General features: G+C 40.9%; 2 long non-coding RNA genes across 3 annotated transcripts in view; one reads left to right on the top strand and one right to left on the bottom strand.

The window, feature by feature from the left end:
- Positions 1-24,505, top strand: part of LOC141425474 (uncharacterized) — a 77,264-nt gene that overhangs the window by 24,438 nt on the left and 28,321 nt on the right. For both annotated transcript variants that reach the window (XR_012450480.1, XR_012450481.1), the window contains exon 3: positions 22,676-22,827. This is a non-coding gene — a long non-coding RNA (uncharacterized lncRNA). The remainder of the gene's footprint in view (positions 1-22,675; positions 22,828-24,505) is intronic.
- Positions 1-24,505, bottom strand: part of LOC141425475 (uncharacterized) — a 58,630-nt gene that overhangs the window by 23,174 nt on the left and 10,951 nt on the right. The window lies entirely within an intron of this gene.

Genomic DNA, 24,505 nt, shown 5'->3' with positions numbered 1-24,505 from the left:
GTTTACTTGGAGGTGTCTATGGTGCTGGAGTATGCAAGTGGACAGTCTCTGTGTAAACCCTACTGTGGTCAGGTGAGCAGAGTTTATCTCTCTGCTCTCTTCATCTGGGGTATGCAAGTTGCCTGACAGTCCAGAAATTTCTTTTGCTATGCCATTCTTTATTCTAGAATTTCACTTATTTTACATTTACTATAAGAATCTGAGATCTGGTGACTGAAGAGATCCAAAGAAGTATCAATCTTTTGCTGAAATGTGTAGACTTTACTAGTACTGATTACATTTCATAAGATGCAGAAAAATCATGTTGGTTTAAAATCTAAAAGAAACAATGAAAGAAGTTAAACCAAACCAGATATTCACCCTGTTCATCTTTGCACATTTAAGTAGATAATGCAATGCCGCAAATGCTAAAGCATAAACAACAAATTGTATTAAACAATTCCTGCCATGTACTTCTCCATTGGAAACATGTTAGAAAATGAAAGTCAACAGCTGCCAATTGTGCCAAATGATCAAATAAAGAGGAAGCAAATGCCTTTTTGAAGCACTCCAAAAGGATTTTACAACTGAAACATTAAAAAAAAAAAAAAGAAAGAAACAGGGAGATAATATGCATTTAATAGTGACCTTAGAAACATCTTGAATATCTTTTGAAAACACCCTCAGTAAATATTTCAAAACAACTCACTTTGTTCCTTCAGTTATACAAAAAAGATGTGGCATGTACTTCGGTTTTTTTTTTAAATAAAATAAAACCTGACCCAGCACATCATCCTAAAAGAGCAGCTAAACTAATCAAGATGCCCTGTCCCTGAAAAATGCCTGCATCATCATTCTGAATTTTTTTTCCTCAAACATCAGCAGAAGTGTTTTTTTTAATAATTCTATGCTAAGAATCCTTTTCCTTTAAATTTCTTCCTGACAAGTTATTAATTTGAAGGATCAATCAAGTTATAAAATCTCTTTGCATGAAGATCTAACCACCTCTTTTCTTCCTTCTGACTCTGAGGCCTGGGGTAATGGTCAGGCCAAAAACAATTAGGCAGAATGTAGGTCACTTCACTGGGTGATAAATTTGCCCATTCCTCCGGCTCCTCTGAAGCTTCTGAGGCTAATGCATTGGCAGGTGCTATTTTGAACAAAGATGAAAGAAAAGAATCTTCAAAGAAAAGGCTGCACAATGCATGAGGTTTAGAGAACGTGTGATAGAAAGGCTGGAGCAAGGGGTTCTCAGCTTCAAGGGAAGCCTGCTGACACAGAAGTGGCTAGGAAATGAAGAGGCTACATTTGGTGCCATGGTTCTTTTAACAGAGGGAGGAGAAAATGTGTGGTGGAAGAAGGTGACCAAAAGGGTTTGATTGTTTGGTGAACCGGGAGTCAAGTGCTAGATTCTAGTGTTAGATTCCCCATAGGGGCACTAAACCACTGTGCATATGTGGCAAGCATTTTATGTTCTTGGACTTGAGTTTCCTTATTCATAAGTGAGGGTGTCAGTTGATCATTTTTAGGGCCACTTCACAGATGTCTTTGTCCATTTTTTGTTGCTATAAGGGTATGCCCTAGATAAGGGAAGAAATTTATTTAGCTCACAGTTCTGGAGGCTGGAAATCCAAGAACATAGCACTGGCAACTTCGCAGCATCTGATGAGGGGTATCACACTGCATCATGACAGAGGCCAAGAACATCATGTGGCAAGTCAGAGCAAGCCTGTGTCAGCTCAGGTCTCACTTTTCTTATAAAGCCACCAGTCCCATCATGGGGTTCCAATCTGATGACCTCATCTAATCCAAAGGCCCCATTTCTAAGTACTACAGACATATGAATTGAGAGGTTAAATTTCCAACACATGAAATGGGAGGAACTCATTCAAACCATAGTAGTAGGCTTCCATGAAACCTTGATAGTGAGAATCTTCTGTTGACAAATCAACCCCCACTAGGGGTTGATTTTTTTCAGATTGGTAATCTTGTTTCGTGTTATTCATGTGGCAGACAGAATAATGACCTAAATATGTCCACATTCTGATCCCTGGAATCTGTGAACATGTTTCCTTACATGGCAGAAGGATTTTGCCATGATTAAGTTAAGACTCTTGAAATGGGGAGATTAATCTCTTCCTGGAGATGCTGATGTAATTACAAGTTTCCTTATAAGTGATAAGCATGAATGTCAAGATTAGAGAGGGAAAGAGATTCAAAAGTGCTATGTTGCTGGCTCTGAAGATGGAGGAAGGGGCCATAAGCTAAGGAATGCAGGTGGCCTCTAGAAAATGGAAAAGGGAAGGAACTGAATTCATTCCTAGATACTCCAGAAGGAAGCTCTATTACTCCATTTTGTGACTCTGACTTCTATAATTGTAACATAATCAATTTCCATTACTTCAAATCACTAAATTTGTTACAGCAGCAATAGGAACCGAATACATTCCCACTATGAGCTCCTGTATCCTTACCCTCTTTTCAGCCAAGCAGCTTGTCCTGGCTGATTAGAGTGTCTCCATCCTTCAGCAAAGACTTTTCATTTATAGGAGTGATGGGAAGTCACCTGGGAGGGTGACCACTGGGCAATGGAGGAGCAGGAAATTCCCAGTCAAGGAAAAATCTTTTTGCTCACCTAAAGCCAGAGGAGTCTACAAACCCTCTTCTCTGAAGAGTAGATGGTCTGCATCCAGGCAGACTCATTTGCTGCCTCCACTGGGTCTTCCACCTTCAGTCCTAACCTTGGTCAGGTTTGTACAGTATTAATCAGAATGCAGACACAAACTTGGTACAACTGCAGCAGGAAATACACAAAAAGATGAATTTCAAAAATTGTAGACAGAAAGATGACAGGAAGACAGGCAGGTAAAGTCTCCATAGTTAGCATATCAGCTTTGCTGTCAGAAAAGATCTGTTCTGGCAGAAACAGGGTATATGCAAAGTAGCCAACACAAAGGGACAGAAACAGTACAAAGAAATGCCAGAAAACAGACTAGACAGGAGAGAATTAACAACCTAGGACTTCTCACTAAATAGCTGCCATCATGCTTTCATTAGAAGATATGATGGGGAACACCTGGAAATATTGTAGGTTAATCACTGTCACCCTTATTTTAAAGATTCATTATATTTAGACACTGAAATGCTTTGGTTACCCTCCAGTGTGGTTCACTTACAAATGCTACCTTCTGATCTTTTTAACTAGTGCAATCTTTTGTGTTTATAGAGCTCTGAATTTATTCCAGTGTTTGTTTAATAGAGGTATCTTAACCACATACACCCAAATAACATGAGTTGTTTCCATTAGAATGGCCGAATAGGGAGATGAGTAGTGGCACCTAACTAAGGGGTCATGGCTGTTCTGTGAGTCAAGATAGAGAGTTTGACTACAGTTATTTCCAAAGCCTGAGCAGATCACTGAAAGTAAGGGTGGAAAGGGGTATCTGGCATGTATGAGGAATGGAGAGGTGTTCCTTCAAAGAGGCAGGCAATGGAAGCAAAATCCTAAGTGAGTACCAGGTTCCACAAAGGAAAATAGTCCAATGTTGGGTGGGTTGAGTGAGGATGAGGTACTGAACAAAATGGAGAAAGGAGTCAGAAAGACAAGGGTTTTGGAGAAGATTTTAGAGGTGGACCTTGAACTAATTAATGCATGGCAATCGAAGTCACCTTTTAATTTGCTTTCGTACAAGTTGGGAATATTCAGGGTCTCAGTAGAAGAAACAATGACTCTTTGGTTGAGTATGCCAACACATATACCAATTTTATCATAGGTGTTCAATAATAACCTGTTGGTGAGTAACATCAACATTACCTCTTGGGTAGCAGAAAGGAAGGTTAAGATGTGTCCATGTACATCTGAGTTCATGTGAGACACCAGGGCAAGAGCCCAACTTCCCAAGAGAGGATCCTCACAGCAATCATTCTAGCAAGGAAGCTATATCCTGTGTAGCCCCAATGTGCCAAAGAGCACGCTCCTGAGAAGGAAGGGCCAAATACATACCTTTGATACACAGACAGGGAGTTGCCATGGCTTGAAGGTAACACCTGACAAGGTATACTTGAAGGAAGCAAAGGTTTTTGGAGAAACCAAATGATAGTGAGTCAATGCTTAAAAGTGCTTAGGAAAAGGGTTTAGGCAAAGACAGCCATGTTAGTAAAAGTCTCAACTTAAAGAAGCATCCCAAAGAAGACCACATTTATTACATAGGCCAAGGATTGTGTGTGACACTTCTGAATATTCATAGTCATCTCTAAGATAATTGGAAAAGAAATTTCAAAGTTTACTTTAAAACATGTAGATTATATTGCATGTAAATAAGCACAGTAAATTCCATCCCTTCCTTGACTTTACTGTGTTAATAAACACAGGTAGCATAGCTATTTGGGAGCTATTCACCCCCAGATTCAACATCTCGTTATCTCCGTGAAGATGCACACACACACACACACACACACACGTACACATGTACACACATGCACACACACAAACACACATGTACACACACATACACATACATACCCATATACACACATGCACACACATACATGCACACTCATGCACACACACATACACACATACACACACATATACACACACACAGAGCATCCTCTGAGAGGCAGATCACTGCATGGTGAACACAAACCCTTGGGTCCCAGAAAACTTGTATCCACATTGTTCCTGCCACTTCATGGCTTTGAAACCACAGTTCTAGACTGCAGGCCCAACTCCAAGGGTTGCACGTGTCAGATCTGGCCACTGGCCCCAGTATGCCAAATGAAGAGGCAAACGTGGTAAAGGGCAGAGAAAGGAGGTTCATTCATGTGTCACAGGCATGATGCCAGGAAGAGGCAAATAAGCACTGCAGCCCATCTTCTGGCTATGCACATAAGCTGTAGGTTTCAATATAGGAAGAGCTGGAGCCCATGGGCAAGAGGCACACATAACTAAATAGCCCGCGTCACAGGTGATGTCTGGTGATCATCGTCTCAGGATAGTCAGGCTGAGCCAGTCACCATATGAAAGGTATTGTTATCTGGGGGCAGTTTTGATTCTTGTCAGGAGATGTTTATCCATCAGTCCTGTCCTTCCTGGATTCCAAGGTGGCTGTAAGGTGACTGCAGAAAGAATGATGATAAAGGAGGCAAACATAAAATCTCTTCTCTTGCTTTTAGTTGCCCTGTAGACATTTGCAGGTCCAAGTGAGGAGCCAGTGCCTTTCAGCCAAAACAACTTCTAAGTCCCTGTTATAGCTGTAATGCTAGGCAGTGCTGTCACTTCTAGCTCAGTGATCTTACTTCTCCTAGCTTCAGTTTCCCTGTTCTTAAAATAGAGGTTAACACAGTTCCTCTCTCTAGAGTGCTTATGAGGAAAATGCACTTGATGCTTATAAAAATGCTAAACAAAGTAAGTGCCTTGCTCAGAAGAGGCATTCAAATGTATTCTCATTATTAGTAATTAGTCTCAACATGGTTTCTTTCTGCCCGAGAGTGTCACACGTGATAATCAGGCCACCAGAAGAAGTCGTGAGTTCAGAATCATGCCCAAGAGTGGTTGCTTAGTGGAAAAGTCAAGCATGATAATGAAGCTATAACTACCAAATATTCAGCCAGCTTCGAGCATCTGCTCCTCAGTTGTCATGGCTTGGTGGCTTCCAGCAAGTTCTCTGGCAAAAGTTGCCCTCATTTTGTAGGAGAGAATCAAAGCATCTTCCCAGAATACTCTAGGGCCTGTGGACTGGTTAAACATGGACAGTCCAGGAGGGGGCAGAATTTGTTTCCTTATCTCCACTGAGAAGGCCCTGTTGTTGCTGCCCCAAACCCAGCAAGAGGCTAGTGCCCATCCTCCACCGCTGCTGCTGAGATCAACAGTCTTCAGGGGTCTTGAGCTCACTGTTCACCTCTCAAGGCACAGGCTGCTTTTCCTCAGACCAAAGGAACCTACAGAATGTGACAATGGGATGATCCCACAGCCAGGGACAGAGTCCAGAGCTCCACGACAGACAGAATCCTCAGCCCCCACCCAAGATCTTGTACCACCAGTTTGTAGAAATGGGTGCTAATCTCCTCCTCAGTGGCCCTCCAGGAAGGCCTTGTCCCTGTGTCTGTCCCTCTTTGCAGTGAAATCCCTCATGCACTCATCACTGAGTGGGTTTGACCAGAGAGAAGACAACGACAATATTAGCAGGCAAGGAGGGCCACTCTGCTTCCTGGAGAAGATGTAACTTCTCTTACAACTCTTCTGAAAGATGATGCATTCAATCTACCAGAAGAAGAGCTTGGCCAAAGCACAGGAACTGCTTTGGTTGGAAATGATTTGTCTCCCAAAGGCTCATGGCTTGAAAGTTTGGCCCCCAGTGGTGGGACTTTTTTTTTTTTTTTTGGCAGTACAGAGGTTTGAACTCAGGGCCTACACCTTGAGCCACTCCATCAACCCCTTTTTGTGATGGGTTTTTTTGAGCTAGGATCTTGCAGACTATAAACCATGATTCCTCCTGATCTCTGCCTCCTGAGTAGCCAGGTTTATATGTGTGATTCACTGGTGCCTGGCTGGTGCTGGGACCTTTAACGGGTAGGGCCCAGTGAGAGAGTCTTCTCCCTGACTTCCTGTCTCACTATGTGACCTCTTCCTCTTCCCTGCTCCTACCACTGTGGTGCCATCTGCCATGAGACCTTTACCCAGAGCTGAACAGATGTGGACAACATGCCCTCAAACCTCCAGAACTGTCAGCTAAATAAACTTCTGCTCTTCATAAGTCACTGCATCTCAGGTAGTTCATTATAGTAATGTAAAACAAACCAATGAAGAAGCTTTTCACTTTTTATCTCTGTGAGATTAAGGCACTTGGTGGGGAAGAGGCAGGTGCAGCAGAGCACAGCATCTCCTACCTGAGCTGGGGGCTCTGGTGGTACCCAGATCTCTTCTCTTTGCTATTGTCAAAACCACCCTTTCATTTCAATAGTTCCTCAGAGTTAACCATGCCGATTCTTTCTTACCTCACTTACTCCACAAGATGATCTTATGGACATGGGAAAAGGGAAAATAATCATTACAAGTTGTCTATTAAACCTCACACCTGTGCTAGTGTGGGCACCCCAAAACAAGAATGACTGATGTGACTTACTACATGCAAAGTACATTTTAAATACTAAACAACTTTTATTTGCTCTCACTACATTCCAATCAAGAAGCATAAAATCATTATTCCCCTTTATAGATTAAAACACTAAGACCCTTGAAAATGACTCAAGTAGCATGTGTATGAATTTTTTTTTTTTTTGATAGTACTGGGTTTTAAACTCAGGGCTTTGTGATTGCTAGGCAAGTGCTCTACCAATTAAGCCACATCCCCAGCCCTTTTGCTTTTAGGTTACTATTCTGATAGGGCTTTGCTAACTTTTGTCAGGGCTGTCCTAGACCCAGAATTCTCCTATCTTCACCTCCCAAGAAGCTGAGATTACAGGCATGAGCTGCTGCACCCTTATTCTCATTTTAAAGATAAAGGGCTAAGTCTCAATCACTTTCAGGACTGGTCCAGGTATGCCTTCATTTATTCATTTTTACTTAATAAGTTCTTGTGAACTCATCACTCAAGGTAAAACTAGAAACTTGATAAACATTTTATTGTGCCATCATACCAGGACAGCCCATCTCTTTTCCCAAGGAAAGTACAACCATAATCCTATGATACTTTGTTTCTTAAATGTTTATGCAATTTTATCTTATTATATGAAGCTCTAAGATTTTTTGATTGTGGGATTTTTTTCCTTAACATAGTGTTGAAAAGTACAAAGCTGTATAAAAAGAAAAGAAAGAGAATAAAAGGGCTTTTCCAGAAGTCCCGAGAGAATCTGGTTTCATGGTTACATATTTGTAGAATTATTTTCATTTAAAAATTGTTTCCCCAATATTTTAGGATCCTGTGGGAGACTTATAAATGAGCGAAAAGAAAAAAAACTAGTGTCTTATAGAAAATTTTATCAATGAATAATTATCGAAAATTTATAAAAGCTTATGTGAAATTTAGAATAGAAGAAAATTTTAAAATGTTCACATGAGGGGTCCATTAGAAAGCTTGAAAGGACTTGAAAAGACATGTTAAAAACAATGAGAGAGAGAGAGAAACAGGAAAAGGAGGAGGCATGAAAGAAGGGAGGGAGAGAGGGAAATTACCAACTATGGAGGCTTTTTATATGGCCAGGGTGATAAAAACAGAGTCGTTATTAACCTGGCAGGGACAGAGACAACCCACTGATGGTAATTGAGGAAATTAGTGCTCAGAAGGGAGTCCTCCCCTTCCACTATTCTTCAGAGAAAATAAATGCTTTATTGAAACAGCTCCATGAGAATCTTTACCATTTCCTGGAAGAGCCAGTGATTCAAGAGGCTTTTGTCCACAAAACACTTGTTTAAATAATTTCCGGAAGAAAGAAGTTTGGAAGAAGGTAGAATGAATGGCAGCTAGCTGCTAGAATGGAAGGTGAGGACTGGATGAGGTATTTCCCAGCTCCCATTCTGTGTGTGGCTTGGAAGGCAATGACGATGGAGGACAGCAGGAGACTTCACTCCCAGGGCAATAAACCAGGACCCATCTCCCTTCCAAGGTCAATGCAATGATGTAATTCGAAGGGTGCTGCAAGAGACAGCTCTGTGTGTCAGAGCTGATGCTAGGAAAAGCTAAACAGAACAAAATGGCAAGGATAACAGAGAGAAGGGGACTATGTTGTCTTCTTAAGAGAAAACTTGTCACTGATAAATGCTTTGTGCTTCAGCATGCTTCATTAGAAGATAATCAGAACTCAAAATAGAAAATCAGTGAAAATACAATGTGTATAGAACAGACCAAACAGTTCTGGGGAAGAATAACATAAACCATACCAAGACTGGATTTGTGCAACTTCTTAAATGTATTTTCTTACTTTTCATCTTATTTCTTGGTGTACTGGGGGTTGAACTCAGGGCTTCCAGTTTGTGCTCCATCACCTTTGCTTTTAGTTTCTTTTTCAAATAAGTCTCACACTAACTTTACTTATGCTGGCCTAGGACCAAGATTCTACCACCTCCACTTCCTGAGTAACTGGGATTACAGGCATGCACCACTATACCTGGCTTCCTTACATTTACTAAATGAGGAATTATGATTTCACAAGATCATTGAATTAAGTTACCAAGTTTTTGTTTTGCATACAAAACATGGATTATCATGAATTTTTTTATTTTTACGAATGCTGCCTTAATTGTGGGCCCTTGTAATTTCCCTGAGCTCTTAAAGAGCCTATACCTAATCTTGTTACAAGGAAAATGGCTGTGTGCATGCTCAATCTTTAAAAAAAAAAATTAGCAGTGAATACACATTGCCAGGTTCTTTTGTATTGAGTACCACTGTAGGGATGCTTTTCCTTTGATATCGGCCTTCCCTTCCAGGGCATAATATCCTCGTGTGTGTGTGTGTGTGTGTGTGTGTGTGTGTGTGTGATTATGCCTACTTGTAGAGTGATATAGTTGGGTATTACTTTGAAACAGTCACAATGTATCATGTTAGTAGTTTGCATTAAGTTGCCAGTTAAATAAATAACCTCTGTCTTTTACTGCAAAAAAATGTCTTGAGCTTTATTAAGTTAGAAAATTTACAACCAATAGCACAGTCAATAAAACATTAACAAACATGTCACCTTCAACAAACCTTTCCTATTGATTTTCACATTCTTACAAAGCCTGTAGTCTGCAATAAAAAAAACAAAACCCACCACCAAGTAACGTGGGTGCAACACCATTAGCTGTTCTACAGCGCAGTTGTGAGACTTTTGTAACTGCTGTTGGTTCTTTAGAAGTCGCTACTTACACACGCTTTGAAAATGGTTTCGATGCTGAAGGAGGTGAACTCCAGAGGAAGCCAGTGAACCAACAGCTGGATGTCATGCTGGCCTTCATTCACCGGTGACTGCAGATTGAAGGAAGAGCTGAGTATTTTCTCACTAATCCAAACAACAGCTTCAGCACTGGCCAGAGTTGCTTAAATTTTTCAGGAGGTAATACTTATTTTCCGTCTGAAATATCCAGATGACAGCTTTTTGACACTATGTGCCCATTTTAGGGGCTATGTGTGAGGGAGTTGGATTTCAATAGATACTGGAAATGAGAGCCTAAGTGACTTCTACGCGGTCCTCAGGTCTGCTGGTGAGTGCTACAAGTGTGTTCCTGAGCACACATGAGGAAAGCCTACATCTCTCTGTGAAAAGGGAATCTGTAGCCAGAGTTGGCAATTCAGAGGTTGGATCCACCTAGGAGGCTCAGATGAAGTTTGTGTCTTGTGGCTCTCTGTGTCCCGTTATTCTACTAGACTGAGTGTCACACAGAGGTGATGCTAACTCTCGCCATGGGGGAGCCACCAGGTGATCTCACCCCATACATGTCCAGGACAAGCCGTGCTGTGGATCTTTCCATCTGACACTGCAAATGCATCAGAGGAAGGCTGACTCGCTGGCAGCAAGCAGAAATGATGCGACCTCCTGGCAGGTTAGTCTCCCATGTAGAGAAAACCCCATTTGGTGTGAGAAGTCCTATATTTATCAACAGAACTTGCCTGATAAAACTATGACCCCCTAGAATTCTACATTTTGACTCTTCCCAAGCCACTAAGTCATCCATTCAACAAAACACATGCTGGGCTCCTGCCACAGGTCAGTGCTGTACTTACAGCTCGATGCACAACTTTATCCAAAGCCACAATTTGCAAGAAAAGCCTGGTATTTCAGCTTTTGAAAGTCAAGGTTGGATCCTATTTGGTGCTGATAGCAATTTTCCTGTCCTAGTTGCTACAAGGCTGCCCATTGCATCAGGATGATGGCTTAAGACGATGTGGTTGCATCTTTCTATGTCACTTTTGACAAGGTCCTCATCAAAGGCTGTCCTGGGAGATGAACCACTCCTGTGCTTTCTGGGAATTAATTATTTGTTAGATGAATGCAAGATGACTGCCTGGAGAAATGGAAAAGTGGCATGAATTTTGATGATTAAAGTGACTCTTGATCGAGTTTTACTTTCTCTTTTATCTGGAGAGGATTTCTGTTAAGACTTGCCATGGTTTCCTTCATCCTCGCTTCTTAATGGAAGTGGTAATCACAGGGAATACAGGCTCTGCTTTCCTTAATAATAACAGTTCTCGAGATAGGTAACTTTAATAACATTAATAATTCACTCGGGTTGGAAATTGAAAGACAAGAGACTTCTATCCAAGCAAGCTTCTTTAGAGAAAACATAGGAATAAAATTTTCCCAGACACTAGGGACTGAAGTGGAATAAAAATGACACTTGGTACATGTCATATGTTAAGTCAAACTGCACGTTGTAGTGGTGAATAGTGGTCCCCACATCCTAACCCCCAGTACACTCCAAATATCCTTTATCTGAAATCTTGGAAGAAGTGTTTCAGACTTTGGATATTTTTGGATTTGGGAATATTTGCATATACACAATGATATATTTTGAGGAAGGGATTCAAGTCTAAACAGAAAATTCATTTTCTGTTTCATATACAACTTATACACATAACCTGTAGGTAATTTTGGACAGTATTTTTAGCACACCTGCATTTTGACTGTGACATGAGATCAGGTATAGAGTTTCTATTGTGTTGGCTCTCAAAGGGTTTTGGATTTGGGGGCATTTCAGACTTTGGATTTTGGATTAGGGATGTTCAGCCTGAACGTATGAATGTCTCCTTACTTGGGAAAAGGGTCTTTGCAGACATGAGTAAGTTATGGATTTTAAAGTGGGATCATCCTGGATTACCAAGGGATGTCATACACTGAGATACCTGTGTGCTGATCAGAGACAGAAGAGGACACAGGGGACAAAGGGAAGCTCCCATGGAAATTGAAGCCCTACCAAGGGATGCCTGGCACTATCAGAAGCTACCAGAAACACAAGGCTGAATTCTCCACAAGGACCTTCAGGGAGCATGGTCTGGCTGACACCTTGATTTTGGACCTCTGGCCTCCAGAAGTATAAAATAATTAGTTTGTATTATTTAAACTACCCAGATTGTGATGATTTGTCTCAGCAGCCCTGGTCAAAGAAAACATATGCTAGTTCCCATGAGCTTCAGAACAGCCCTAGAGTTTAGGTGCTGTTATTATCAGAACCTTTCTTATAACTAAGGAGCACGAGGCCTAAGGGACACTATGCAACCTGGCCAGGGTTTCGAAGCCTCATAAGTGGGGCACTGGAATTAGATCCCACCTTAATTGACATCACAACCCCTGCGCATAACCACTGTAGTGGGAGTCCCTGATAGGCACAGGTTCTTCCACTATTGGCTAACTTGTTTTCTGTATGTTCCTTCAGCTTCCACTTCAACCTACTGTTTAAATACTAAACACAGAAACTCAGGCAACTCAGAAAAGAAGAGAAGAATATGCTGAAAGTGCTCCCAGTCTCACCTTCCTCAGGCAAGCATCATTCCTGTGTAATTGACACCTTGCCAAGCTGCATATCCATACACATTTTACTAGAAAACAGTGGGCTTTAGCATTCTTCGTGATTCTCAGATTTCTTAGTAAAATTTCACAGACTTTCCATACCAACTGTTTATTCTGCCACCTAAAGCCACTGAAACTGCCACAAAACAGCAACTGAAGCCTACTGTCGAAAACGCACCATCATTGCATGAGAGGATGTCTAACTTCATAAATGCAAGGTTATAATCTCAGAATCAACATTTTGCCCCTATTCCTCTTACAGTGCTTTGGATCTGCAGAGACTTCACTGTAAGCTAATTAACAGTTTATAGTCTTGTCCAGTGCGTCTCAAACTTTAATGGGCTCTTTTGGTGAGAGTTCAGGCATCTTATCAAAATGCATTTCTTTTGGCAGTACTGGGATTTAAACTCAGGGCCCTCACACTTGCTAGGCAGGTGCTTGGCCACTTGAGTCACACTTCCAGCCCTTTTTGCTTTAGTTGTTTTTTCTAGAGAGGGTCTCTTTTTGCCCAGGGGATCTTCCTACCCCCACATCCTAAGTAGCTGGAACCATAAGCAAGTGTCACCAGCCTGACCATCAAAATGGGCATTGTGAGTCAATTGGTCTATGGTAGGTCTGACTTTGACATTGTATTAGGCTCCAAATGATGCCAGTATAGTAGGCCTATGGATCATTCTTTGACTGGTGGATTGCCAATGGTCCATTTTTTTGTAGTCTGATTTTTTTTTCTGTTAGGAGCTTATTATGAATATCAAGAAACATCATCTACAAGATGACTTTTAATGGCTGAATTTATACCTAGTTAAATGAATGTATCTTGCTTTAGTTACCCAACCTTCTATTGTTAATTATCTAGGCTTTTCATTTTTTCTCTTTCTTTCTTCTTTCTTCTTCTTTCTCTTATTGTAAATAGGGCTGTGATGAATATTCTTGTATCTACATATTTGTGCACTTTTCTGATTAGTTCCTTAGGAAATTATTCTAGAAACAGAGCTGCAGGTTCAAAGGAAAAGCACATTTGACAAGTACAATTTTAAGGCATTTAACATGTTTTCTTTTCATCCTCCCTGAATGGAAATTGTTCTTCAGTTTCCAAGTCTAAATGTTGCATCCTCTGAGCATGCACTCCTGACACCTAAGTCAGAGGGAGACGCCCTTTCCCTTGTGACCCAGCTCATTCCCCACCTCAGCACCTCCCGCACTGTCCTGTGAGTACCTGGAACTATCAGGGGTCCTTGAACTCCCAAGGCCAAGCCTGAGTCTATCTGTTCACAGTTGAATGCACAGATGCGTACTAAATGCATGTGTGAGAAAGAATTCCTAGTAGACTCTACAGTCAAATGATCATTGCTTGACTACATTCTATCCAATAGTATATTTTACACATAAAACATGCCCTGCAAAACAAATCAAAGCAAAATAAGGGAATTTCTAATAATTTATTAGCCCTGTTTGTATCTGCAACTTTTAAGGAAACTTAGGAAAAAGCAGAAGAAATTGTATCTGTAGCAATTAATGGGCACAGGCTCTGAGATCCTACCATTAGTTTAGTTTATACCCTCTGTGCATGAAAGCATTTTGCCTGCTTTATTCCTCACACTAATCTACAGAAGGCTGAGGAGAAGAACAGTGTATTTCAATGTACATGGTCTTACCTCTGTCTCAGGAGGAACTCAAATACTAAAGGGAAGAATGCAGCCTAGATCTTTGCAGGCTGCCTGTGGGACTCCTCTTAGTCTCTTTTTTTGTTGCTACAACAAAATTCCACAGACTGGAGTAACTGATAAACAGTAGAAATTTATTTGACTAATGGTTCTTGAGTCTGGGAAGTTCAAGAGCAGGTGCAGGCATCGGTGAGGGCCTTCGTCTTCCATCTAACATGGTGGAGGACATCTCAAAGTGAGAAAGGGCACATGTATAGCTCAGGTCTCTCATCCTTTTCTTACAAAGCCACTAATGTCATCATGGAGGCCCCGCCTTCACAACATCATCTAACCTTAACTACCTTCCCAAAGTTCCCACCTCAAACACAATGAGCATTAAGTTTCCAGCGCATTCAAACTCCAGCAGACTCCTCAACTGGAATTCTATCAGGGACAAACATAGTCTCACTTCCTTTGGGATGTGGTCCTGCCCAAAGTGACAGAATAACCCACAAAGGACCTGTGAGCTTCCTTCTATCCTAGGACTCAATGACTGCCCATGGATGGCCCAACAAGAAGAGCTAAAGTGTGTCCAAGTTGAGCAGGAAGCTGGAGATAGAACAGAAAGAGATTTCAGAAAGAATTTTAAGAAACTTAGTCTCTGATAAGATGATGACAGAACATTCAGGAGCACTGAAATGATTCTGTTTCCACTATATTAAATGGAGAATTCTTTTACCTTGTGCATTGCCTTGTCCCAAGTATAAGTGCTTTCATGACAAGATACTGAATTGTTCAGGAGAACAAAGTATATGTCATATGGTAAAGTGGGCATATTTTTAATGGTTCTTCATTAGGAATGACAAATACATGACACAAATGTTGCAACATGCCTCAGAATCCATCCCACTACACACACTGCTGCCCCCAATGCTGGTCTGAAGCCTTGGCAAACAAGGCTAATCCATCACTACACTTTTCCTAAATCTGTCCGAATTCCTAGGACCTCACACTCAGGGCTACTGGACTGAGCCATACTGGAGACACCAGCTGTATTATATTCTGTGGGAAGGTACTTCCACAGTAATAACATGTAGTCCTGCCACTGTTGCTTGGGACACCCTAGGGCCAAAATAAAAGTTTATTGAGTGAACCCAGATAGGACCTCTGAATCCTTCTCAACATAGCACTTCCAGCAGCTACTACAGATTGCATTTGGCATGCAAGATAAACCTATTTGCTATTCCTGCTTTAAGGAAACACAGGAAGAGGCTGCCAACACAGAACATATTTGATCATCATTGCACAAGTGTGTGTTGAGTACATGCATAATGTGTATGCAAATACAGTTTGCTTAGAACATGCAATTCTCTCACCTCCCTCTCTCCTACTCCATCCCTAAATATACAACTTCATGAAAACCACACCTGCGACTGCTTATTGGAATGGGAAGAGGTCCAACTTACGTTCTCAAATTTATAACACTTGCCTGTGAATTTCTAAGCCATGGTTCCTGTAATAAACCACAGCGCCTGGCAGAAAGGTGCAAAATATTTATATCTGGGCCTAACAAAGTTTTCATTGGCTTCCACAACCTGAGTTCATCATATTCATGTTTGTGGACATTGCTCTTTTCTTTCTCTCTCCCAGTTTGGCTTCTTACCTTTCTATCCTCACTGTTCCCATCTCATTAGTCTGAGAGAGGACTCAGACATGCTCAGCACTAAGTAGACATTGACAAAATCCAAAATTTGTTCACATTTCTGTGAAAAATCAATTGCAAAAGTTGACACAGCAAAAGAAGGCAGAATTTGCATGTTACTTTCCTCTCCCATGACTGATTAGTGTTGTTTGGCTTCAAGACAAGATGGGAGAAAGTACAGCAAATGCTAGGAAGTATTTGGAAAGGATAGTGAAATCCTGGTGTAAAGACAAATCCAAAATAGACATTTTCTCAATCCCATTCCTCATTTACTTTTTCTGAAAAATGCCACCAAGCCCATGGAAAACTAGCTTGCCTCACTAGTATTCTTTCCATTTTTATACCTCTCAGAAGTCTTTGGGCCCAGTAAGAAAAGGTCACAAAATTATTTCACTCCATTATTTTCAGGAACTTATACTCACTGGGACGGTTTGTCCCTGAGTCTATGGCCTTGTTGGCTAAAAAGCAGGTTTGGGTGGTGGGGCTACTTATCTAGCATGTGTAAGGTCCTGGGTTCCATCCCCACTACCACCATCACCACCACCACCACAACAAAACCAGAAGATAAACTCCTTACTTTGACCCAAAACTAAACAATAGCAGGCAATAGTAGACAGGAAGAAAAATACTTGGGATAGATAAATGATAGTTTGATTTAGTTAAGACAATGACATTAGATTATTAAAAAATGCCTCTAGACCAGATAAAATTTGACCCGAAATTTTGTGATGTAGTGAGGTTAAGACTATCCTATGGGAAACATGAAATAGCCTTCATTTATTACAGTTTTAGAAAACATCATAGGAAACACATTTCAAGTCCATTAAACATGATTGGAGTTAACAGGATTCCTTTTGGTGAACGGCTGGGCAAAACAAGAAGGAAGTTTCCCATCAGTTCCAACCACCTCAGATAGTAGTTGATAATATGAGTTAAATGAGTCAAAATGGGGAAAATGCTAATGACCCCTCTGAGAACAAAAATAGCTCTTTAATGAAAGAAATGGAGTTAAGAAGTTATGATAGAATATTGGCTGATGTGCCCTTCGGAAATTTTTAATTTGCAAAATTCCCTCATGTAGTTATTAGCTAGAGTCAAATTATTGTCAAATCTGGCCCTGGAGAGGTGATAAGAAGTCACATGTTGAAGATCAGAGAGCTCACATATTCTCTGAAGGATGGTTGCTCTTACTGCTGGTGAGTAGTATGAGCTGGAGATGACATAGCGTCTAAGTCAACTTTGGGTTGGTTTTCTCAGTTTTTCTTAGAGTTTATTGAATGTTGGCTTCCTTTCTCTCCAGTTTTCAGACATTGGGATCTGGGGAGCAGTAATCCTCTGGCCAGGCTTTCTGAGGAGGTTCTTGCCCAAGTATAACATGAGATTTCTGAGCCAATTGACAGACAATTGGTCTGGGTAAAGCTCCTAGTTTACCAATAGATGGAAATGAAGCTAGGAGAATTGCAATACCCAGAGTTGCAAGATGAGTAGAGCTGCCAGAGACTAAGCCAGGTGACCAGGTAAGCAGGGGACTGGGTAGGAATAAGGGAAAGAAACTGTCTTATAGGGAGTTGACTGTCAACTGATGATATGTGACATCACTGCCAATCTCTTAGGATTTAGGAGTCATGGCAAAGTGGCATGCAGAGTCTGTGACAATTAGGCCCTTCTCTACTTTGTCTCTTCTGTGTCCCCAGAACCTAGAACACACAATAGGCTATAAACACTGGGCATTGCTAATGTTGGAAAGAGCACTGACTTAACATGGTCTCTCCTCTTTTTATAAGCTGAGACCCAGAGTTTGTTACTTACTTTTGAGAAAAATTCAAGTTTTCTTTTATAAAATGGAATTATAATATCCAACTCATGGGACTATTTTGAGGATTAAACAACAGATAATTAAATTGATAATAATAAAAATTCATCTGTTATGTGCTAGGTATCGTCCTCATGTTTAGAGGTAGATGTTAATATTATCTTCATGCAACAGGTGGAACGTAGAGGCTCTGAGACCTTGGTTGAAAAGAAACACTTGATCTTCTATGGCTATCAGAAGTGAGACCAAGGAGTAGACACCGGTCATTGGGCTTTGTCTCTGCTGGCCCTTGTGTCATCTTGGATCGTCAGCCTTAACAGACTCAGGACTATACAGAGGAAGAACCCAATAAGCTGCCTGAAGCTGGTACTAACCAAGAATTTATGGAAGGCTTTATTGCTTTTTCCAACTGAGAACTTTTCTTCAATCATTTATGGAAAACATAAAAGTCAGTGGGAATCAAATAGGATGAAACAGAGTCAGAAATCATTCTTCCAGATGTTGAGCACAGCTGGTTTTTGCTTAAACAGTGAGAGTAAGAGAGGAGGATATGCACTGACTTTTTGAGATCGAAACAGCACCTCAAAATCTTTCCTACTCACCCTGAATAGAATGTGAGAGCAAATTTCAGACCCTAAACCTTCTCATCTCATCATTCCTCCTTTTCTTCCTCCTTCTCCTTCTCATCTACCTCCTTTTTTTTCTTCTCTTCTTCTGTCACGGAATCAGTATGAAAAAATAATATTCTACCTCATAAAGAAAAAAATATCTCTCTAGAGGGGTAGATTTCACAACTCCAAAAACAAAATGAAATGCTCCAAGGGCTTCCTTCTGTGCCTAAATGCCGGCTCTTTCCTCTGATTATATTCATGCAGTCACTGGAGTATTTGCCCTGAGCACAGAGGGGAAAGTGAGAATATCCTGATTTTTAGTATTCACAACTCATGTGCGGGCTGAGAGTGTTTCAAATGAGTTAATGGTTGTCCTTTGAACTCGTAATGCCCCTTCCACACAAGGGGCGCTGGAGGGGTTTGAGAAGAGCCAGTTAGATGACCCTTCCTGCACAACGACCTAGAGATAGCTTCTCCCTGTGAACTAAGTAGAGAAAAGGCCTCTGCCCATCCCTCTGGTTGTCTCTAAAAGCCCAGAAGAGCATGACTCTTGCTGTCAGCAGGAGAACTTTCTTAGGCTGCCTGCAGTCCATGTGTAACTGCAGGAGGGACCACTGTTGGGGATTAGTATCAGCTTGGTATACTGACAATGTATGTTTTCATATACTAATCCTAACACTAATCCACCATTCCTCTTTTTGGGCTCAGAGGAAAGAAAAAGAGAGAGAGAGAAGCCAGTGGCCAGTTGTTCTGAAGCCGGATGTGGTGATGCGAGGTGGAAGGAGGAGTGGTCATTGTGTCAGTGGTAGAAAGATATGATGGCTGATCCCGGGGTTCCTGAAAGCAAGGAAAGAGCCTGCATTTGTACTCTGATTGTCGTTATGCTTAAGGGTCTAAAAGAAATTGCAGCTAGACAGAAGGATTATTTAAAGGATGCAAGCATTTGCTTTTAAAGTACAAGAGGAGGGAAGGGTGAGATTTTAAATGACCATGAGTTTGTTCATGGAGAAGAGTTTAGGAAGTGATGCTGAAAGAAAGGGAGTCTTTTAGAAGAGGACCAAAGATCATTAGAGCCTTTCTCTTTTGTGTGTTTGGGAATGGTGATGAGCTATCAAAAAAAGAGGTGCCTAAGAAGAAAAGGCATGGAGAGATGCCCAAGAAAAGTAAGTGAATCATTTCCTTGGCCATGTGCACTGGATCTTCAGGATGCATTAGAATCAGGGGAGGTAGAAAGGTAACTAGTAAGTGCATTTTCCCAGGACCTACTGAGACGCCAATGCAGTAGGTCTGGAGCAGGCTTTGGGAATCTGCACATTAAGCATGCATCCTGACGTGGGGGCCCTGCAGATCCAACCTTGAGAAACACTGGTATGAGCTACCTTAGGAGATAAAGGGGTAGAGTCAAGAATCCCAGGAAAATCTTAGGAGGAATGAATGGAGGGGAGTGTTGAAAGAGAAGCTACTGAAATGGGAGGTCTGTGTCCTGCAAGCCCAGGTCACAGAGTGAACCAGGGGCTGAAGATCCAGGGTAGATGAGGACAGAGTAGAAGGCATGGGAGGCTGGGGGTGGAATGCATGAGAAAGTTGCTCTGGGACTCTGCTCCCCCAGGGTGCAGATCCCTGAATGGTCTGCAAATGATTTAACATCCTCCAGTCAGGGTTCCCAGGGTAGACTGTCTCCATTCCCACCACAGAGAGCTGCCGGCAGGGCCAGCAGCGAATAGGCAGGATGCCACTGCGCTGGGTGCCCTGGCCAGAATATGGCTGGAAGTGACACTGTAGCAATTACTGCTTAAGAACTAACAGCAATTATTAATTGTGATCCCAACAACAATCGAGATAGTGCATAATTCTTTCTTTTGCCTACAGAGCCCACTTCTTAAACATCTCATCAGTCTTATAATAGTCTTTTTTCCTACATGTTTTTCTTCCAAAGTCAATTATATGGAAAAAAAAAAGACTATAGTGAAAATCATATTTAGTTTTAGCCAAGAGATAGCAATTCTCAAGTTGTCCTCTGTCCCCTTTCTTTACTTAAATATTTAGATCTATTATTATATTGAACTGACATGTGATTTATTCAGGTAGCTAAGCCAAAGTACATACTTAGAAACTCAAAACATCAGAGTAAGTGCTGAAAAAGAGTATAAGTTAAGACTAAGTTCTTGGTTTTCAAATGGATAGAGTTTAGAAATACTATTAAAGTTTCTTTTTTTTTTGAAAACTCATCATTTGACCTCGAGGACAAACCAAAACCGTGTGTTATTATAGATTATGCCAAAACTTTTATTTACCAGTTAAATCTTTACACATAAACACAAAACCCACCTGAAAGGAATCTAATTTCTTAAAAACAAGAGTAGCGAATATTATAATAAATGCCTTTAAAACATCCCAGCTCATTATAGCTCATCTTTTTCTGATGTCTCATTTAGCAGTCCCTCACACAGAGCAGGGCTTTCAGTCACCCTGCAACTCTCAACTGCTGTGCTTAAATTGCTTCTGGAAACACCGGGCCCTCTGAGCCTTCCTTGCTGCTGCAGATTTAGCTCTGGGCTGGTGAGATTGTGAAGAGAAGTCATTTGCATCAAAAAACACTAGCTGTCTATTCCCATTAGAAAAAACACTTGGTGCTTTAGCGCAAATTATTTTAAAAGGACAGATAACTTATGGATGCAGAAAGGTAATCCACAAAGATGTATGCAATTTCATTCTGTTGGATGTCCTCAGGCGAAAACATCAAGGATAACAAGTGTACTAAATACAAACAGACACAATCATAAAGTATGACTCCCAAGATTAAAACACCCCAGTCCAGGGTCTTTCCCACAAAGGAGAGAAGCTGCCTCGTTAACAGAAAGGATCATCATTTCCTAGACTCAGAGGCAGGTTAAAGCAGCAATCTCTTCTTTCTTGACTTTATTCTTAGAAGGTTGTGAAATTCTGGGGCTTTTGAGCAGAGCAACCTGTGTGCACCACACTGGGCCAGGGAGGGGATGAGTTTTAAGGGTTAGTAGCTGAGACTGGGGAGCAGCAGAGATTGGCTTTTGAGTCCCAGCTCTGACACCTATCCACCATCCTTTCTGAAGTCTATGGGTCCCTATCTGCAAATGAGAAATTGAGGTTGCTGAGAGTATTAAACACAATACAACAAAACCAAAGACACACAAGTGCTTAGTGTAGTGCCTGGCAGAGCAGAAAGAAAAAAAGTGTCTCCATGCCTGATGACAAGGGGGTACAGGAGAATGATGGAGGGGGTGAATTCAACTATGATATAAGAACTTTTGCAAATGTCACAATGTACCCCCACTGCAACAATAATAATAAAAATAAATAGAAGAAAGAAAGGAAGGAAGGATTGGAGAATGGGAAACACGCTACTCACCAGTAAGTGAAAGAAAAAGATGTACATGGTTTAAGAAAAATTGCACCAAGATTTTGGTAATTTTAAGTCATAAGAGGAAAATGGAATCTCTGATAAAAATAATTGTTGAGAGCCAAGGCTTCTGCGCATCTGCCTCGTTTATCAGGGAATGACAGTTAATAGCTATTAGCATTTATTTGGGACCAGGTGCGTTTTAAATGTTTTACATGTGCTTTTGCATTTAATCCTCACAACATTTTCATCAGTAGGTGCTAACATCCTGTACATGGATCAGGAAACCAAGGAATGGAGAAGTTAATGAACTTGTCCAAGATCACACAGCTAGTAGTTAGTGGAATCAGAACTTAAATTCAGGCACTTAGTCTGCCCTCTTAGTTACTGTTAGAAATAAAGTCAGTGGTGGTCCATTTTCAAGGCAAAGCATTTAACCCTGAATGAAAAATTACTGATAACTTGCTTGTATGCATCTGGAAAGTCACAAACAAGGTATAGCGGAGGGGCCGAAATAAAATGAGGAAATGAGTATGTATGTGCCAGAAAGCAAGTATCACAGGGAAGACTTCTGGCCACAAAGAGACAAAGGGAGGTGGAGACTTAAGTCTGCTTCTAAAATTGGACCAATCCCAAGAGAGAGACATTTTTAAATAAACCAGTAGGAATAATAAAACTTCAGATGAAGCAGGGAAAGAGTATATCCTGCAGTACTCAGGCAATGAAGAACTGGGGGAGGGACCTCTGCACTAGCCCTAAAATGTCTATTGTAACTACTCTGGGTGTGCCTGGCTCACCAGACACCTGATCTTGCCAGACTGTCATTAAAATCTCGCTTTTGCAGTACTTCATGTGTCTAGGAGTCCATTATTTGAGTTTGGACAGTCGAGCCTATTTCTTACAGTCACTATGCTGTGTTGTGTTTATCTTTAAATCTCTCAAAATAAAATACTCAGCGCTTTGCACATAGTGGGCTTTAAATAGTCCTTCAATAGTTATTTAAAGAATAAACTTAAAGTGCTTTTAAGTGGAGGAGAAGGAAAAGGTTAACTTGTTCCTATTGGTTTTTAGGAAAATGAAGTCCAGTAGATAGATGGCATCTGAGGAACCTAAGAACAATGGCTTACACCACAAGACCATTTATAGAGCCCTGTGGGAAGTCATGACACTGTGCCCAAAGATTAATTCTCCAATTAACAGAAGAACATTGGCAACAAATGCAGGTACCAAAGAATCTCCCTCTATCAGTTCCTACAGAATGACCTTGAAGACAAAGGTCAGTGTGATAGCCAAAATTTTAGGGGTTTGGAATGGTTTAATGGAAAAAACCCACATGGTTTGGGGTGAACAACCTCAATCAGATATATAATGCCACCTATTACCAGTCTCTTGCGTACTTAACATCTCTGAGCCTTTGTTTGATCAATTTAAAATATGGGAGACATAACAGAAATACTTGCTCTCAGCTTTCCCACTTGAAATAAATCCTATGAAGCTGTTGTGCTACTAATGTACAACTCTGGAAAAATATGCATCATTAAGGTAACACCAGCCATTATAACAAACTCCCCCCCCCACCTATCTGCAATGTAATGCAAGAAACATTTTGTTTCTCCCAAAATAAGTCTTCGTAATTGGCAGGTACCTGTACTCTGTGCAGTAGTTTAGAGACCCTAGCTCCTTTTGTGGCAGCTCTTCCATCCTCACAGATTTTCTGTGGAAGAGGAAAGAGTTGAGAGACTCCTACAGGAGATTTGCATGGCTCAGTCCCAAATCCACACCTAAGTACAAGGGACACTGGGAAGCAGTCTCACAACGTGTTCAGGGACAAAAAGGAAACGCTTTTGGCAAATGGCCAGCAATTCCAGCTTCCATCTTTGATCACAGGACTGTTGTGGGATGAAATGAGGGTTTTGTTCATTATAAAACATGTTAGAAATGCCAACATGGCAGCTTGCATATATAGACATGCAAGCACAGGAAAACTTCAAACATTGGCACTTTAGAGCTCTCATCTTTTTGTTTTGTTGATCGCCAATACCAAAAACAGTTTGCTAAAACGGTGTGGGGGAAGGTTCCACCCAGGAAACAACCTGATGCTGGCTGAGTGTGGGCAGGTAGTATGGATAGCAAGGGGGAGATAAATGAGTCCATTGAAGGATGTTTAATCTTGTGTAAGTGCACAGATCTCACAGAGCAATGGTCACTGACTACCGTACAACAGACTCATGGGATAAAGATATTAGTAAGACATTTGGAAAGAAAAGCATAACAGGAGCCAATCTGTGAGGTCAGGTCTTTATCTAGGAGCCATCTCCTCTCCCTCGTCCATCTCTGAAAGCTGCAGCAACAGCTTTTGAGGATAAGTGAATTTGCCATCCTCCCTGTGCAATCAAGAAGGATTTCTCCAGGGAAGAAACACTTCATATATTTTTCATTATGGATATTTTTTGTTTGTTGGCTTTACATTATTTGTCAAGATTTGGAAGTGCATTGAATATTCCAATTTTCCAGGAAAGAATGGATCAGTGGCATGTACTCATTTTGTTTCTACTACTACATATTTAGGGTTTTATTTATAACATGTTGTTTTTGTTGTAAGATAAACCCAGATACATTCAGTGGATGCAGAGTAATGACAGATTTTTTAATACATTCTTTGGTGGATTCAGGTGATATGTGCTTATTATATAAAGAGTTTTTTAAAAGACATAATCCTTTTTTAACTCCTTTATCTCTTACCACTTCTTATGGCTTATTATTATGTGACATTCTTTACTTGGTAAAGCACATTTTTTAAATTATACTCTTTGGATTCAATAGGTCTAAGAGCTGGAAATAAAAGTAAACAGGATGGGTACCACAAAGGCCTTTTCTGCTTGATCTAACAAATGTGCATCT

The sequence above is a fragment of the Castor canadensis genome, chromosome 8 (assembly GCF_047511655.1).
Source record: "Castor canadensis chromosome 8, mCasCan1.hap1v2, whole genome shotgun sequence".
Lineage (NCBI taxonomy): Eukaryota > Metazoa > Chordata > Mammalia > Rodentia > Castoridae > Castor > Castor canadensis.
Note: the sequence above shows the minus strand (reverse complement) of the source record. Positions and strands in the feature narration are given on the sequence as shown.